Raw genomic sequence first — 17,660 nt, forward strand, 5'->3', positions numbered from 1 at the left:
TCCGCGCGCACTGTTTAACCTATGGGTGTGTGGGGGGGGGCGCCAAAGGAACCTTTCGCCATGGATGCCACAAGGTCTAGAACCGGTCCTGGTGGCCACGCCCCCAATTCAGTACAGGGGAGGGGGCTGCGGAAACATACCTTGCTCCAAGCACCATGACACCTTGCTACACATCTGGGTTCAGGAGACACTGGCTAGCCACAGAGCCAGATTTAAATTTATTTATTATTTATTAACAGTTTCTTATATAGCACAGCATATTCCGTTGCGCTTTACAATTAGAACAACAGTAATAGAACAAAACTGGGTAAAAACAGACAGACATAGAGGTAGGAAGGTCCTGCTCGCAAGCTTACAATCTATATTTACATGCAATATATGAGCCAAAGGGTACATGTGGGTATAATACACACAGAGCTGGATTAAGGCTTAGGGGGGCCCGGGGTACTTAAGACAGTGGGGCCCTAAAATCTAAATTTAAAATCATAACATTTTCAATCAATACAAAGAAAATTACAATTAGGTTGTAAATTTTAAAGAATCTTTCAAATAAGAAGCACACACATGTATATATAATATATATATGTGTGCATGTGTGTGTGTATATATATATATATATATATATATATACACACACACACACACACACACACACACACACACACACAGTGGTCGAAGTGGAAGTTTTAAAGTGCGGGTATGGAAAAGTGAAGGCTGTTATTAAGCGTGCGCCGCACCCTGGAAAAGAGTGTGTGGCCACTCAAAAGGTGGTATGCCCTTAAGCGTAGTGTACCACACCATATACCCCATATACACATTATGCACCACAATAGTAGGATCCCTTATACTATCTAGTAATGGTGCTCCTTACACATTACACATTACACATTATGCCACATGGAATGAGTCAAAATTCACACAGAATGAGACAAAATTCACATTCGGCCACATGGAATGGGCCAAAATTCACACAGAATGAGTCAAAATTCACAATCTGCCACATGGAATGAGCCAAAATTCACATTATGGTGGTCATTCCGAGTTGTTTGCTCGCTAGCAGTTTTAAGCAGCTGTGCAAACGCTATGCCGCCTACCACTGGGAGTATATTTTAGCTTAGCAGAAGTGCGAACGAAAGGATCGCAGAGCAGCAGCAAAGTTATTTTGTGCAGTTTTAGAGTAGCTCTAAACCTACTCAGCGCTTGCGATCACTTCAAACTGTTCAGTTCCTGTTTTGACGTCACAAACACGCCCTGAGTTCGCCCAGCCACGCCTGCGTTTTTCCTGGCACGCCTGCGTTTTTTCGAACACTCCCTGAAAACGGTCAGTTCACACCCAGAAACGCCCACTTCATGTCAATCACTCTGCGGCCAGCAGTGCGACTGAAAAGCTTCGCTAGACCCTGTGTGAAACGACATCATTCGTTGTAGTAGCACGTCACGCGTGCGCATTGCGCCACATACGCATGCGCAGAAGTGCCTTTTTTTGCCTCATCGCTGCACAGCGAACGAATGCAGCTAGCGATCAACTCGGAATGACCACCTATGCCACATGGAATGAGCCAAAATTCACACAGAATGAGATGAAATTCACATTTTTCCACATAGTATGAACCAAAATTCACATGGAATGAGCCAAAATTCACATTATGCCACACAATATGAGCCGCAATTCAGGTACAGGGAGAGTGACAGCAGGGACATGGAGACAGGGAGAGTGACAGTTGTGACAGGGAGAGTGACAGCGGGACATAGGGACAGGGAGAGTGACAGCAGAGACATAGGGACAGGGAGAGTGACAGCAGGGACATAGTGACAGGGAGAGTGACAGCAGGGACATAGTGACAGGGAGAGTGACAGCAGGGACAGGAAGAGTGACAGCAGGGACATTGGGACAGGGAGAGTGAAAGCAGGGACAGGGAGAGTGACAGAGAGAGGGACATAGGGACAGGGAGAGTGACATAGGAACAGGGAGAGTGATAGAAAGAGGGACATAGGGAGAGTGACAGAGAGAGGGACATAGAGACAGCGAGAGTGACAGAGGGACAGCAATGACATACAGAAGGGAGAGAGAAGGCAGCAGTGTAAAATTACCTAATCAGCAGCGGCTGTGTGGAGGAGGCTGTGACTGGCAGCGTGGAGGATGAGGAGGTTGTGGTCAGCAGCGGTGCAGAGTTGGCTGTGGTCGGCGGTGGATGAGGAGGCTGTGGTCAGTGATGCGAAGGAGGCAGCGGTGAGGTGCAGGAGGTTGTGGGCGGCAGCACGTGGAAGCGGCGGTGCGGAGCAGGAGGCTGTGGGTGGCAGCACGTGAGAGGCAGCGGTGGTGCGAAGGAGACAGCGGGCGGCGGTGGCCTTTGGTGCGGCTCTGGTCTGCCCAACCGCGGCTATATCAAATCTGCCACGGACCGCAGCTAATCAGATTGGCTACGGTTCAATAGCAATAGCACCGAATTTGAATACTGTGGCAGCGGGGGTCTGTGCTCGAAGTGGCGGTATGCCATACCAGCGTATGGCAGCCCACTTGAACACTGTATGTGTATATATAATATATATATATATATATATATATATACACACACACATACATATATACACATACAGTATACTGTATATATACATGTGTATATATATATATATATATATACACACATATATATATATATATATACACACATACATACACACACATTTTATATATATATTTATATATATATATATATATATATATATGAGATAACCTGGAACCTAATACAGCTAGCCTTACTGTTTGTTTTTCCCTCTGCTGCTGGTGGGCTCTACTGTACAATAGGGATGCAGGCTGGGCACAGGCTGGCTCCACAGTCCACACACCGTCCTCTTTGATTCTGGCAGCCTGCGCGCCCAGCCAATGACTGAGCCGCAGGCTGCTGCTCCACAGATTATTGGACAGCTGAGCCATCGCTCAGCTGTCCTTCCTGTTCACACTCCCTGTGTGCGGCGCCAGCATTTTAATGCTTTGGTGAGCCGCGAGCCGCCGGGGAACATATCTCAGCCGCTGCCCTGCGTGTGGAGCGGCTGCGCTGGGAGCGCTGCACCTCAGATCAGACCAGAGATCTGATCTGCGGCGGTGGCGGGGGGCCCTTTTGGAAAAGGGGGCCCGGGGTACTTATCCCCCCCCCCCCTTAATCCGGCTCTGAATAAACAGGTGCAGCAGTATAATAACTCCAGGAGATTTCGTGAGTTTTGATCAGAGATGTGCTGAAAAGGTAGAGAGGTGAGGCGGTGTCTCACCTGCCATAGACTTCTTACTCCAGAGTTTTGGTTATAAAAATGATTAGCATAATACAAAGAAGATATTGCAAACAAATTATTTGTATTTCTCATATACTTTATACAGTCAAACTTCTGGCACAAATGTTAGTATGACAGGAAAGGATCTGCCTCACCTGCCTCACCCCACCACACGTCACTGAGTCAGTTACATACCAGCGGCGTATTCATAAGTATTACAGTAATACACAGAAATACTACATTGAAAATGCCACTGGCAAATAAGGTTGTTGTTAAATGGTGACCTATTCCTATGATGCTTTTAAGACAAAACTATTCTGATAATTATATTGAAAAATAAATAAATAAAATAACTACAAAATAGAATAGTATTATTATAATTTAATAATAATAATAATAATAATAATAATAATAATAATAAATAAAATATATTTGTGGCAGTTACAGTAGGTGTTTGAAAGTTTCTCTCTTAAGTTAATGTTAATGACACATATGTAGTTGTCATTAACACTTAACACAGCACGTAAGGTGTAATGGTAAGCTTTACTGCCTCACAACACTGAAGGCATGGGTTCGATACCCACCATGATCCAAACTGTGTGGAGTTTGTATATTCTCCCTGTACTTACGTGGGTTTCCTTCGGGTAATTGGCTCCTAAAAAAAATAATAATCTAACAATAGTGTGTAAAGGGCCCTATACACTAATGTGGCATGTCGGACCCTCACGTCGCAGGCGATCACCCGGCAACCTCTTGGGCGGCAGGATCGTATAAGATACATGATGTATCTTTTGAGATCCCAGCCATGCCTGCGGGGTCCGACATGTCACTAGTCAGTGGCGTAAGTTCGCCCCAGTCGCCCGGAGGCATGATAAATGTTGGTGCCCCCCTACATACTTTATACACACACACCCTTCATATGTAGCTATCCGGCACTCGTGTTGAACAGTAGTAGCGTGCTCAGGTGCCTTTCCCAATAGTAATATAGATACACATACAAAGTGGACGGCACTCCAAGTCAGTCATCACAATAAAATAGACACCAGCATTCCTTTATAGCACACCTACAGTACTCCCTCACCCAACAGCGTGTCACAATGTATATGCTTTGGCACAGTGGTGTGCCGATATACAGTGTATATATAAAAAACACACAAATGCCTCTTTCACTTAAACACACACACAAACACCTCTCACTTACACTCACACCTCTTACTTACACATGCCTCCTTAGCTTAAACACACACATGCCTTCTTCACTTAAACACACACACCTCCTTCGCTTAAACACACACAATCTTCACTTACACACACGCCTTTCACTTACACACACACCTCTCACACACACGACTCTCACTTACACAAACGCCTCTCACTTACACATGCTTCCTTCACTTAAACTCACACACACGCCTCCTTCATTTAAACTCTCACACACGCGCTTCCTTCACTTAAACACACAAACATGCCTCTTTCACTTATACACACACACACACGCGCGTATGTCTCTCACACACATACACCTACACACACACATCTCCCTTACACGCACACACGCCTCTTTCATTAAAAAACACACACACACACACACACACACACACACGCGTCCTTCACTTAAACACACAAACATTCCTCTTTCACACACACACACACACACACACACACACACGTATGTCTCTCACACACATACACACACACACGCGTCTCCTTTACACGTATACACGCCTCTTTCACTTAAAAACACACACAAACAAAAACAAACACATGCTGCCTTCACACACACACACACACACACACACACACACACACACACACACACACACACACACACACACACACACACACAAACCTCACTTAAACATGCACACATAAAACACAAAGCTGCCAACATACATTAAAGACCCCCCAGCACCCCTCCCCTTTCCAACTACACACACCCCCACAGTGCAGCTTGAGGCAAGTGCTGCCAGTGCCTACCTGCTGCTATCAGCCCAACGGAAGAACAGAGAGCATCACTTGGCCACCTCATCTGGAAGGGCCTGGCAGGAGCTGCGTTCTGGAGCTCCCCCTAGCTGTAGCCACAGCCAGCTCTCTGTATATACTAGGACAGGGGTTTTATTTTATTTTATTCTCCCTCCAGGGGTGTCGTGGACCCCCACGAGGGAAAATAAGTGTCTGTATGCCGGCTGTCGGGATTCCGGCGCCGGTATACTGTGCGCCGGGATCCCGACAGCCGGCATACTGAAGACCACCCGCCTCACAGTGCCAGATACACATGACCCCCCAGTGCCAGATATACATGTCCCCCCCAATGCCAGATATACATTTCCCGCCAGTGCCAGCTATGCCCCTAGTGCCAGACATATATGTCCCCAAAGTGCCAGCTATGCCCCCAATGCAGTGTCCCCACATTGCCAGATATGCCCCCAGTGCCAGATATACATGTCCCCACACAGTGCCAGCTCTGCCCCCAGTGACAAGATATACATGTCCCCCCAGTGCCAGCTATGCCCCCGTGCCAGATATGCCCCCCAGTGCCAGATATATATGCCCCCACAGTGCCATCTATGCCCCTAGTGCCAGATATATATGTCCCCAAAGTGCCAGCTATGCCCCCAGTGCCAGATATGCCCCCAGTGCCAGATATATATGTCCCCACAGTGCCAGCTATGCCCCCAATGTCAGTGTCCCCACAGTGCCAGATATGCCCCCCAGTGCCAGGTATTCATGTCCCCACAGTGCCAGCAATGCCCCCAGTGCCAGATATACATGACCCCCCCCTCTTCCCCCGTGGTGCTCACCGCGCTGCTGCTGTCTGTGAGGAGAGGAGAGCGCAGCGTGCGCCTCCCCGGCCCCTCACTCTCCGGCGGCTGTGTATCTCTTCAATTAGGCGCCGGTCCATGAGCCAATCAAAGCTCACGGACCAGCAGCCTTAGCTGCCGGTCCGCGAGCTCTGATTGGCTCACGGACCGGCGCTGAATTGAAGCGTGATGCCGCGGCCGGAGAGTGAGGGGCAGGGGAGGCGCACGCTGCGCTTTCCTCCCCTCACAGACAGCAGCAGCACGGTGAGCGGTCAGGCAGTGGGAGACAGTGGAGGAGGTATGCCCCCTTGAGGTCAGGAGCCCGGCGGCAGCCGACTCCACTGCCTCCCAGAGTTCCGCCCCTGTTAGCGACATTCTCCCAGAGTTCCGCCCCTGTTAGCGACTGCCTCCCAGAGTTCCGCCCCTGTGCAGCACATTCAATCTAGAGAATCGGATCCAATGCTCACGGGACCGCACATTGGATTGGATCAGATGTAAAACACATCCGAAATGCACGATTTCATCCGATATATCGGCTCGAATGGACGAAATCGGATGAAATTGGGCATTATCGTTCTAGTGTATGGGACCCTTAAGTGTGTGCATGTGGTACTGGTAGGTAATATGGATTATAAATTCCACTGGGGCAGGGCCTGATATAAATGGCCAAATATTCTCTGTAAAACGCTGCAGAATATGCATGCGCCATATAAATGATAATAATACTGTAATAAAATCCAGTGTAAATTATAGATATGTAACTTTTGGACACTCTACATTTGATATATATTAAAAGATCTATAATAATAGGCATTTTATAAGTCACTTGTATAAGATTATGCATTACTTGATTTTACTTTCAATTCATTACCACAATTAACTGAGGATCTATGAGCATTTATCATGGATCGAATTAGGTTTTGCACACTGTGTTATCTGATCCCCAGCAAGGGCGGGGAGTGAGCTAAGGGGAGTGCATGGAGAGAGAGGGAGAGGACAGGGAGGGGTGGAGAGAGGACAGGGAAGGGGGATGGAGTTGGACAGTACATGCAGCAGTCTCTCACACTAGCTTATTTGCACACCGAAAGAACAAAGGAAATAACACAGGGAATTTACTTTTGCCAGCTTCTATGTTTCATACATCAGTCTATGTGGGCAGCAGCACTACAGCTACGCCTTGCGCTGGCGGTATTTGCAGGGAGATCTGAGATCCGGCGTGGACAGACCAGGAGCAGCCAGGTGGAGACCAGGAAATCTGGAATTTGGAAGTGGCAGCACTGGGTGTGAGTTTCTCGGGCCAAGCTGCGCGAGTTGTGTGCGATCTGGGGGGAGGATTTGTCCCGGAGAGCCCTGTCTTTGGTAGTACCGGCCATGGAGGCCAGGGGGATTGGGTGAGTATTGCTGCCTTCTGATACTGCAGTATGTCATAGATCTTGTAACGTGTGTGATGTGCGATAAGGCAACTTTGCACGTATGTGTTATTTACAAATACAAATGGTGTATGCCGGAGTAGGGGGGAGGCTGAGATTTCTCCTTGTGTCCTGCTAGTGCACTCTTCCCGGAATTCTCAGGCTGCCTTTCTTATTGATGTTTAGAAGGCCTGTGTTTACTGATCCTTGCGTTCTCTACTTGGTGATTACAGAATATGGCTAGTGTTTTGCTATGCTAAATTATTAGTGTTGCGGAATGGTTCCACATGGATGTTGGGATAAAGTATTCAAAGTTGCCATGTGTGTCATTACTAGACTTTGGGAAATGTTTTTTTTTATTTGTCATGCTTTTTGACTTTTATTTTTTTATGTTGGCAAATATTTTTCTTAACATTTACCCTTTTCTCCAATAAAACTTTTCGTTTTACTTACAGCTTCCATATAAGAGATTTTAAATATTTAGGTAACCTAATGTAAATATGTAATTGGTTTCCCATCTTCTCACTATAGAATGTAAACGTTAAACGCATGGTGTGTCTGGTGCCCAACAACTGGCCTTATCCTCTATGACAGTAGGGTATCCGTTCACATGGTCGACCATGTTATGGTCGACAGTCAATGTCGACCAATAGTGGTCGACCTAATGACTGTCGACCATAACATGGTCGACCATTCATACCGGAACCAACAGGAAGTAGTAAGCTTTTTAAGGACTGGGACCTTTTTTTGTGTTGTGCTGCATTGGTTTTGCTGACAGTCATTTTATTTTATTCAGTGTTTAACTATACAAATGTATTTTATTTTTTTGTAATAAGAATATACATATATTATTGTTTTGGATTAATAGCTTCTGTTTTCTGGGCCTTCGGTATGGGAAATATCTGCTAGAACACTGACAGGGGGCGAGCGCAACTAAGCCACAGGTTCTATTCCCACTCTATGGGTGGACACGGACCCCCACAAGTGGGAATAGCCCCTGTTAGCCGGTATTCCGGCTGTCTGCATTGTCAGTGGCCGGTGTTACGGTGTCGGTATCCTCACCGCCGGGATTCCGACTTCCAGCAATGTAACCGCATCCTATTCTCACAAGCATTGGGATATGCAAATACACTCAGCATTTATTTGTTGGTTTCCACAACATTTAGCAGTTCAGGGCCTGTATACCCAGAGATGTATGCAAACTCTCTCTTTTTATTTTGTTGTTGCAGTTAAGCGGTTATCTGCGGTGTGTGCATGTGTCTAATACCCCTTTTACACTGCAAAGACGGGCTGCATCCGGGGTGTTGTACACGGGTCCAACATGGGTGCATCCCGGCTGAGACCCCTTTTCAGACTGGCAGGCTGGATGCTAGGTCAGTCACGTCACTGCTGTGAAGCGACATTATATGCAGTGCCGGCGCTTGGAAATTAGATCATCTCCAAGCACCGACTTTACTATGCTGTAAACGGGTCCCGGGTTACCTGTTCACACGGGTGGTCTTTTGTATGCCGGCGGTCGGGCTCCCGGCGCTCAGTATACCGGCGCCGGGAGCCCGACAGCCGGCATACCGACACTTATTTTCCCTCGTGGGGGTCCACGACCCCCATAGAGGGAGAATAAAATAGTGTGGCGCGCGTAGCGAGCCCGCAAGGGGCTCATTTGCGCTCGCCACACTGTCGGTAAGCCGGCGGTCGGCCTCCCGGCTCCGGTATGCTGGTCGCCGGGAGCCCGACTGCCGGCCAGCCGTAGTGAACCCGTTCACACTGCACCACGACCCATATTAATCCCGTGTTTACCACTGGGTGCTAGCCGGGTTATTTCAACTGGATCCTTTCACACTGAGCAAAAACCCGGGTTGCTGCTTGTTCATGTGCAGTAACCTGGGTTATTGCTGGCAGTGTGGAAGGTGTAAAAGTCCCACCACGCATGTGCTGCGATGGTATTGTAACGGCAGTCAGAGTGATGTATTTGCAAAGTGACCATTTGTGGAGGTAAGAGGGAGTGGTGGTAAAAACATAGGCATGTCTCCACCGTTTTGGGGACATGTTTGAGGCTGCAACAGCGATCCCATATACTGTACAACTGAAATGTATTCGGCGTCTTACTTCCTGCAGCCATGCTGCGTGACCATACGCCTACTCAAAACTTACATAACTGACTATTCTGCGACCCGCTGCGTCTTCGTATGGAGCTCCTGGGATTTGTAAAGTCACCAGTGGGCATCTCCGTATTTAATCCAGACAGCAGCAGCATTTTCACACTGTCCCTGCGTACAAATTCACAGCATCGAAATCCTTTGGTGCATCTCTGAATCAGGCCTTGGGTAGCTATAGGGATTTTTTTTTTTTTTTTTTTACATTTCCACTTTAGCTTACTGAGACAATAATAGATACAGTAGTAGCCTGACTGGTTCAGCATTTCCATTGGACCCATTATGCATGGATGTACTAGTATTTCTGTGCATTGAGGGCCTGATTCGGGTCTCCTATGTACAGTATGACCACATGTCACCTCCACAAGAAAAGCACTTGCATGTTATGTGTAATGTTGTAATGTGTATTGTGAAACCCAAAGCCACTCTGAGAGGTGTTACTGGTCGCCACTTTCCCAGAGGATGGTTGTGTGGCAGATAAACTGGGTATCTCCCGCAATGGTTATAATTATGCCCAGGACCATATCTTGTTATTCCTGGCCCTAGCACCTTGCCACATTGCTGACACTAACAGCAGAGATTCAGGCTTCAAGGTGGTTATGACAGTAAGCGAGTTCCATTTCCTGATATTGCTCATATATAGGCTTACCATACTATCCCTTTAAACCGGGACACTCATGAATTACACAGGTTCTGTGGGTAGCTAATTCAAGCCTGCATTTCACCTGGTCTGAATCAGGTAGAGAATCTGTAATTCATCAGTGTTCCAGTTTAAAGTGACAGGGGTATATGCAATTGCGTTCGAATTGCCGCAAATGTCGAAAAACAGGGCATTTTCGACACAAAAAAAATATTCGATAATGCAATACAGTACTTTACGACAAAAAAACTGACTTTTCAGATTCGACTTTTTAAAATTCGACAGTTGTCAAATTCGACATGTCTGCAATGGTAAAAATGCGGCTTTTCGACAGAAGTACACTGCTCAAAAAAATAAAGGGAACACTAAAATAACACATCCTAGATCTGAATGAATGAAATATTCTTATTAAATACTTTGTTCTTTACATAGTTGAAGGTGCTGACAACAAAATCAAACAAAAATTATCAATGGAAATCAAATTTATTAACCCATGGAGGTCTGGATTTGGAGTCACCCTCAAAATTAAAGTGGAAAAACACACTACAGGCTGATCCAACTTTGATGTAATGTCCTTAAAACAAGTCAAAATGAGGCTCAGTAGTGTGTGGCCTCCACGTGCCTGTATGACCTCCCTACAACGTCTGGGCATGCTCCTGATGAGGTCGCGGATGGTCTCCTGAGGGATCTCCTCCCAGACCTGGACTAAAGCATCCGCCAACTCCTGGACAGTCTGTGATGTAACGTAGCGTTGGTGGATGGAGCGAGACATGATGTCCCAGGTGTGCTCAATTGGATTCAGGTCTGGGGAACGGGCGGGCCAGTCCATAGCATCAATGCCTTCGTCTTGCAGGAACTGCTGACACACTCCAGCCACATGAGGTCTAGCATTGTCTTGCATTAGGAGGAACCCACGCCAACCGCACCAGCATATGGTCTCACAAGGGGTCTGAGGAACTCATCTCGGTACCTAATGGCAGTCAGGCTACCTCTGGCGAGCACATGGAGGGCTGTGCGGCCCCCCAAAGAAATGCCACCCCACACCATTACTGACCCACTGCCAAACCGGTCATGCTGGAGGATGTTGCAGGCAGCAGAACGTTCTCCTTGGCGTCTCCAGACTCTGTCACGTCTGTCACATGTGCACAGTGAGAACCTGTTTCATCTGTGAAGAGCACAGGGCGCCAGTGGCGAATTTGCCAATCTTGGAGTTCTCTGGCAAATGCCAAACACCCTCATGGAGTCTGTTTCTGATCGTTTGAGTAGACACATGCACATTTGTGGCTTGCTGGAGGTCATTTTGCAGGGCTATGGCACTGCTCCTATTGTTCCTCCTTGCACAAAGGCAGAGGTAGCGGTCCTGCTGCTGGGTTGTTGCCCTCCTACGGCCTCCACATCTCCTGATGTACTGGCCTGTCTCCTGGTAGCGCCTCCATGCTCTGGACACTACGCTGACAGACACAGCAAACCTTCTTGCCACAGCTCGCGTTGATGTGCCATCCTGGATGAGCTGCACTACCTGAGCCACTTGTGTGGGTTGTAGGGAGGTCATACAGGCACGTGGAGGCCACACACACACTACTGAGCCTCATTTTGACTTGTTTTAAGGACATTACATCAAAGTTAGATCAGCCTGTAGTGTGTTTTTCTACTTTAATTTTGAGGGTGACTCCAAATTCAGACCTCCATGGGTTAATAAATTTGATTTTCATTGATAATTTTTGTGTGATTTTGTTGTCGGCACATTCAACTATGTAAAGAACAAAGTATTTAATAAGAATATTTCATTCATTCAGATCTAGGATGTGTTATTTTAGTGTTCCCTTTATTTTTGTGAGCAGTGTATATTCAATTGAAGAATGTCTATTCGATAACAGTGCTTTTCAACAGTAATTTCGTCAATTTCATTCCGCCTCACTTTGCTGGCGGAATCTAATAAAAATTATTAAAAACATGTTTTTTTTGTGTTTTTTTTATTGCTAATAGCATATCTATTTATATTAGAAGGAATTAGGTACTTGGTTTGTCTATTAGGAGACACAACTATTATTTTATATATTTTTTAAAATAATGTATTTTTTTTAACTGACTAAAATAGAGAGAGCATGAGGTTTTCAGTGGGAATGGGTTAAAATCCAGAAAAAAAAATGCGTGAGGTCCCCCCTCCTAAGCATAACCAGCCTCGGGCTCTTTGAGCCGGTCCTGGTTGTAAAAATACGGGGGAAAAATTGACAGGGGATCCCCCGTATTTTTAGAACCAGCACCGGGCTCTGCGTCTGGTCCTGGTGCAAAAATACGGGGGACAAAAGACGTAGGGGTCCCCCGTATTTTTAACACAAGCTTCACCCCTGGCCCTTGGGTGGCTGGAGGGGGGGACCCCTTAAATCAAATCACTCCTCCAGGGTACCCCTGCCAGTGGTGACTAGTTGGGGATTTAATGCCACGGCCGCAGGGACCGGTATAAAAGTGTCCCCCGGCTGTGGCATTATCTCTCCAGCTAGTGGTGCCCGGTGCTGGTGTTAAAAATACGGGGGACCCCTACGCTTTTTGTCCCCCATATTTTTTGCACCAGGACTGGACGCAGAGCCCGCTGCTGGTTCTAAAAATACGGGGGATCCCCTGTCAATTTTTTCCCTGTATTTTTACAACGAGGACCGGCTCAAAGAGCCCGAGGCTGGTTATGCTTAGGAGGGGGGACCCCACGCAATTTTTTTCCGGGTTTTTTAACCATTTTTGTGCCGTCCGAAAAGTCGAATCAAGGGCGCACTTATCCGTCAATTGGTCCGTTTTTCGACAGCGGGACTGTCGAATCCGTTTTTTATTGAATATGTCGAATTCCGGCACCCGCCGGCCGGGATTCGACGGTCGAGTTGTGTCGAATTTAAAAACGGGTGAAAAAAAGACGCAATTCGTTTGGAATTGCATATACCCCATAGTATGGTAAGCCTACTCATATATGATACAATGGAATAAGGCCTAGGCCTATTTACAGAGTATGAAAAGTTGAAGGATTGTTTGGGTCACACATATACTTGAGCTTGGAAGCAATTTTGTGCCTGCTTTAAGGTTAGAAGTCAGTTTTTCAAAAACAAAAAGAGGATTGCATGAGCAAACCCATGCAATGCTTACATTAATCCTCTATATAGTTTTGTCACTTGGACAAAAGTATTTTAGATAGGCTTACAATACTTTCCCTTTAAAATGGGATGCTTATAAATTACACAGGTTCTGTGGCTGGCTGACTACAAGCATTGCATTTCAACTGGTTTTAGTCAGCTTGTGAACCTGTGTAATTCATCAGTGTCCCGGTTTAAAGGGATAGTATGGTAAGCCTAATTTTTGATACAGATTCACTTGCATACATATTTTTTTAACAATTTGTTCATTAGATGTTTTTTATTTATTTGTGAATTCCTTTTTCTGATATAAGTTCGCATATGTCTGAGAATGTGGTAGTTCAGAAAGCTTGTTTTGGCATAAACAACATTGCTGTGAACTTGTACTGTACCAGCCAATTTACCTCCTTTTCATGTGCTATAATGCTCTGATTCTGCTTTTCACATTTATTTTCCCATCTGCAGTTAATGGGATTGAGAGAATTATCTTGAGTTAAAGACATTTTTTTTTTTTGTTCTTATTTTTTAATTGATGTTAAAAAAAACAAAAGAACAATCCAACTGGAAATGATATTCAGGCTCAAACTAAAGGGGGTACATGAAGCGATGTGTGCTTAATTACTAAGCAATCTGACTAGATTGCTTAGAAATTAAGCACATATCGCTCCGCGTGTAGGGGTGCCAGCGACAGCGATGCACGGCCACGCGCGTCGCTATCGCCAGCTCTAGATTTGGCAGCATGCATGCCAGAGCTAGTCAGATCGCTCGCTTCACTGCTGGGTGAAGTGAGCGTTTTTTTTTTTTCCCTCACTCAGCACACATCACGCTGAGTGCTGAACGTCCTGAGATGTGTGCTGAGCGGTCTGTGCTAGATCGCTCAGCACACATCTCTAGGAAAAATCTCCCTGTATGTACCCCCCCTTGAGGTTGTTCTAGTCTGTTGTCACCCTGTGTGGTTTTTTGTTTTTTTTTGTGGTTAGAAATAAGTGGGAAGAACAATGGTATATTATCTCGCTGTGAAAATGATACAAATTGGCATGTATGTGTCTCACATTCAGTAAGAACATTAGGTCGACACATGAAAAGGTAGAGATGGCAAAAGATATAGACAACTTTTTGTTTTTTTTGGTGGTGTTTTTGCCATTAAAGCACAATGGGGTCGATTCAATTCGGCAATTTAAGAATAGCGCCGGGAATTAGCTCTCGACGCTATTCAATTCAGCTGCTAGTGACCCGCAATTGTCGGGAATTCTTCTCTCATCCCCGGGGGATGAGAGAAGAAACCCGACAAAAGTACTGCCTCGCGGCCAGCGCGAGGCTGATTCTGTCGGGAATCAGCCTCGCGTCGGGGAGTTAAGTCGGAGAATGCCCGTTCTCCCGACAATTCAACCTGTTTAGTCGGCGAGAACGGGCCATCGCCGACTTAACTGGAGCTGAATTGAATAGCATCGGGAGCTAATTCCCGGCGCTATTCATAAGTTGCCGAATTGAATCGACCCCATTGTCCCCCACTTAGTGTACTATGCCCCCTTGCACTTGGCACAGGTTTCTATTCCCAATAATAGTCCATGTGGATGGTAAAGTTTGAAGAAGGTAAAAAAAAATGCAAAAAAACCCCCCAACCCTTAAAAAGCTCTGTCGACCATTTAAACATGTCGACCATTTATTTATTTATTTATTTTATTTTATTTATTACCAGTAATTTATGTAGCGCACAGATATTCCAGAGTCCTTTGAACCTGCCGACCTTTTGAACATGTTGAGCTAGTGAATGTCGACCATTAGTGGTTGACCTAATGACTCTCAACCTATTTACTGATATCCTATAGACCGTACAGGTGAAACTCAAAAAATTAGAATATCGTGCAAAAGTTAGTTTATTTCAGAAATTCAACTTAAAAGGTGAAACTAATATATTATATAGACTCATTACATGCAAAGTGAGATATTTCAAGCCTTTTTTTGTTATAATTTTGATGATTGTGTCTTACAGCTTAAGAAAACCCCAAATCCAAAATCTCAGAAAATTAGAATATTACATAAAATCAATAAAAAAAGGATTTTCAATGCAGAAATGTCGGCCCTCTGAAAAGTATAATCATGCATATGTCTCAGTACTTGGTTTGCACCCCTTTAATATGAATCATTGCCTCAAAGCGGCGTGGAATGGTTTTTCTATGGGGTTCAGGTCAGGCGAGTTTTTGGATTTGGGGTTTTCTTAAGCTGTAAGCCACATTCATCAAAATTATAACAAATAAAGGCTTGAAATATCTCACTTTGCATGTAATGAGTCTATATAATATATTAGTTTCACCTTTTAAGTTGAATTACTGAAATAAATTAACTTTTGCACGATATTCTAATTTTCTGAGTTTAACCTGTATACCATGGGTATGCTGGCAAACTACACTAGTTACAACATTAAAAAAGGTATACTAGAAAGCTGTTTTATTTATTAATAGTTACTTATACAGCACACAATCTGCAGCTATATACAGAACATATATTTGGTGAATGACATCTCCTGCCCTGCTTAAAATCCATGGGGGAGACACTGGCGTGTCAATAATTGGTGCAGTGTGTGTGTGGTGCACACGGTTTCCAGGAGGGCCAATACAGGGTGCACCCTGCACCTATTTTTTACAATACTTACCCTCCAGAGTCACTGCAACCGTTTTCCTGTCATTTTGATCATGTGCAGTAGGAAAATCACTGGGGAAAATGGCTACCACATGATTTGTATGGAGCCCTGCGCATGTGCACTAGATTGGAACAGCGCTAGTGTCTCCTAGTGACCCGAGTATATTCATCTGCCTGCTAGAAAGGAGGTGCCCGGACGCAGATTGAACATAGGCTTCCTCCTCTCCTGAGGGGAGATGTATCAATCCTTCTACTAAAGTATGAAGAAGTTACCCATAGTTTTATACAATGTACTTGATAAGTGATAGAAGCTGGTTGATATGGGCAACATCACCACTCTTTAGGAGGCTTGACATGTCTCCCTTTTATATTGCCTATTACAGGGGTGGGGAACCTTTGGCCCTCCAGCTGTTGTTGAACTACACATACCATCATGCCTTGCTACAGTTTTGCTATTTGGCCATGCTAAAACTGTTGAAGGGCATGCTGGGATGTGTAGTTTAACAACAGCTGGAGGGCCGAAGGTTCCCCATCCCTGCCCTATTACATTGATAAATATACACATTAGGGTTAATTTTTTGTCACAAGCCAACTAACCTACTAGTATGGTTATGGTTTTCAATTGTGGGAGGAATCCAGACTCAAACAAAGACCTCAGTGCTGTGGGGTAGTAGTGCTAACCCTTACACCAAATATGCTCACAACATAGGGGTATATTCATTATATATATTACTGTGAAGAAATTGCCCATGTCAACCAATCAGCATCTCTCATACATTTTGTAGACTGTACTTGAGAAACTCTTCCATCAAAGCTGATAGGTTGCTTTGGACAACTTCTCCACTGGTTCCCCCCCCCCCCCCCCCCCCCTCTTCACTACTTCATGAATAGACCCCTAAGATACATACTGTATATAAATATAGGACTTAAAAGGTGTCCTGTGAGCGCTTCACTTTTTTTTATGGGAAATAAATGACTTTGAACAATGCTGGCAATGCTCATGATCTGGTTGGGTTGCTGTTTTCCCAACTAATTTGCCTCTAGAGTTATTTTTGAGTGGGTAGAATAATCAAAAAGATGTGACTGTCCCTATGTGTCTCTGGTTTCCTACTAGTCTTCTTCACCCTCTGGTACGATACTTGCACCTGCCCCAAATAGATGTATTCTCACTTACATCCAGCTCTGCATAGCCCACAGTTGTGTCCTGTTGCCTAAATGACTGAATCAGTGCATTTTAGCCCAACGTGTGCGGATGAAGCTAGGACGCCTATCTTGTCTGTCTATGAGCTCAATCTTCCAGGTTCAGCACAGTGGCAAGCCTAGTATTTGACATTAACTTATTATATGTCCAACTGTAGTATATGTTGCAGTTTATTTTCTGTGTGTGTCCTTTGTTATCAGATCACCAGTGTCTGTAGTTTTGTAACTTTGAGATCATCAGTGCTTTGAAAGCTTTGTCATTAACCAAAGTGTAGATAGATTAAAACAAATTGGTAATCATGAGAGTCAGGCTCCATGCAAGCTTTCCAGTGACCCATTACTGAGTACGCTGGGTATTCTGCTACAGAAACAGAAGTGACAATTATCCCGTGGAATGCAGATGACTGACTGCTTTGCTGTGAATGGATCGATTT

At 45.3% G+C, this 17,660-nt stretch overlaps 1 protein-coding gene across 1 annotated transcript in view; it reads left to right on the forward strand.

Annotated features, from left to right (window-relative positions):
• The first annotated feature begins 7,058 nt into the window (after positions 1-7,058).
• Positions 7,059-17,660, forward strand: part of BMPR1A (bone morphogenetic protein receptor type 1A) — a 143,733-nt gene continuing 133,131 nt past the window's right edge. The window contains exon 1 of the mRNA XM_063958828.1: positions 7,059-7,459. The gene's annotated coding sequence lies outside the window, so the exon portion shown is untranslated. The remainder of the gene's footprint in view (positions 7,460-17,660) is intronic.

The sequence above is a fragment of the Pseudophryne corroboree genome, chromosome 3, assembly GCF_028390025.1.
Source record: "Pseudophryne corroboree isolate aPseCor3 chromosome 3, aPseCor3.hap2, whole genome shotgun sequence".
Classification (NCBI taxonomy): Eukaryota; Metazoa; Chordata; class Amphibia; order Anura; family Myobatrachidae; genus Pseudophryne; species Pseudophryne corroboree.